Genomic DNA, 2,107 nt, shown 5'->3' on the forward strand with positions numbered 1-2,107 from the left:
GAGAGAAAAAAAAGAAAAGACAAAAAGTCTCCAAGAAAAAAAAGATAGAAAAGAAAGAAAGAAAGAAAAGGAAAGACAAAAGAAAGAGAAAACGTATAAATTTCCAGGAGGGAAGTTACCAGGAAGTCTTCATGGAGGAGGTGGCATTTGGTGTAAGGATTTAGAAGAGATGAGAGGGAGGGAAGGCAGGAATGATGGTCTAATTGGGCAGCAGAGAGGGTGTATCTGGAGCATGTGCTTCAATAACAGAAGTGTCTCAGTTTTTAAGCTAATGTTTACCCGGTAAAAAGATGTTGGAGGGAGTAGGGTAAAAGCAAGACTACAGGGCTATGGAGAAGGTGACTGAAATCCTCAATAGTGTCACTGAGTGGTCCTGAGCAGGCTCTGGGGCCAGACTGCCAGGGTTCAAATCCTGGCTGTGCTATGTTGCTGCTGCATGTCCTTCAGCAGGTTACAAAACCCCTCTGTCCCTTGAGTCCTCAGCTGTGATGTGGAGACAATAAGGTACTGGTGTCCGAAAGTGGCTGTGAGGATAAGTTCAGAAGTTTAGAAGTGTAAAGGGCTTAGATGAGTGCTCGGCACACAGTAATGCTCACTGTATGTTAGCAGTAATGGTGATGGTGATGGATAAGATGATGATGGACGCCCCTCCCAACCAAACACCCTGGGTGACCTCTGCTCCAACCCCCTTCAGGCCCTCCTGCCCTGATGTTTGATCTAAGCTATGCCTCTGATTCCAGGTAGGGGAAGATGCTTGTGCCCTTCCAGGTCTCGGTTGCTTACTCTGTGACCATCTGACCCCTAGCAATGCTGTCTCAGCCCCTCCAGGCAGTGTCTGGGTGCCGTGGGCCCTGCTGATGAGGTGGTGTGTCATGCCTGGTCAGCAGGGCAGGCCGAGGGGCAGAGCTGCTTTCCCCAGCAGGGGAATAGAGTTGAGCCTTGCCTCAACTCTGCCTCTCACTGGCTTCAGTTTTCTTCTTACTGGCCTCCTAGGACATCTATCCAGATCCTGGACAGAGGCACAGGCTTGGCTCAGGTCTTCCAGCCAATGAATGGCCAAGGCCGGATTCACACTAGGACAGTCTGGCTTTTAACGACTGCACTAAGAGTCACTGCAGTAGATCCAGACATCAAGGAAGGTTCCCAGAGTCCTGGTGCCTCAGTGCCCTTAGGCAGGCGAATACTGATGGTGGAGACAGAATTGTTACAAATGTATAACAAATAAGTTATAATAAAGCAGAATTCAATCCAAAACTCAGAAGGAAAGCAATGCTTTCTGTTCCATTGCAAACCATCTCTAAACTTCGTGGCTTAAAACTACAAAACTCACATTTGCTCATGATTCTGCAACATGGGCAGAACTCGATAGTGGCAGTTCATCTGTGTTCCACATGGCATCAGCTGAGGCTGCTCCACCAAGGCTGCAGGATCCAATTCCAGAATGGCACACTCACATCACTGGAAGCTGATGCTGGCTGGCAGCCAGGGCCTCCTCTTGGCCTCCTTACATAGTTAAGTTAAACTTCTGCGGCACAATAGTTGGGTTCCAAGTAGGGGCAACCCAGGAGGAAGCATCCCAAGCCAGGGGTAGGCACTTTTCAAGCCTCTGTTGGCATCTTGTTGCTAGAGCCCTATTGGCCAAAGCTTGTCACCTGACCAAGCCCAGAGTCAGTATGGGAGGAGACTATACACAGTGGTGAATACTGGGAGCTGTGGTTTGCCAAAGTGTCTGTGTGAACTTCTTTTTCATAAGGCTCGCTTTGGTGCTCCTGATACTCTCCCTTCAGCCTCCTCTGAAACCTGGCTGCATCCAATATCCTCTTTCTCACCTCGTCCATTGCTCCCTCTTCAATGAATCCCTCCATTCAGCCAACAAACCCACTCAAGCCACAGCTATCAACAAACAGCTCTGCTCAGCCCTGCTTCTCCCTCAAGGTGCCATCCTATCTCCCTCCTTTCCTTTGCTTCCAAAAATCTTTAAATAGCTGCTGAATGCTGGAAGCAGAAAAAGTTCCCTAAAGCCAATTTGCTACGTTTATGAAATATTCTAGGCTGGGCACTGTGGCTCACACCTGTAATCCCTACACTTTGGGAGGCTGAGGTGGGC

Source organism: Rhinopithecus bieti, unplaced genomic scaffold (genome assembly GCF_001698545.2).
Source record: "Rhinopithecus bieti isolate Rb0 unplaced genomic scaffold, ASM169854v2 scaffold_20154, whole genome shotgun sequence".
Classification (NCBI taxonomy): Eukaryota; Metazoa; Chordata; class Mammalia; order Primates; family Cercopithecidae; genus Rhinopithecus; species Rhinopithecus bieti.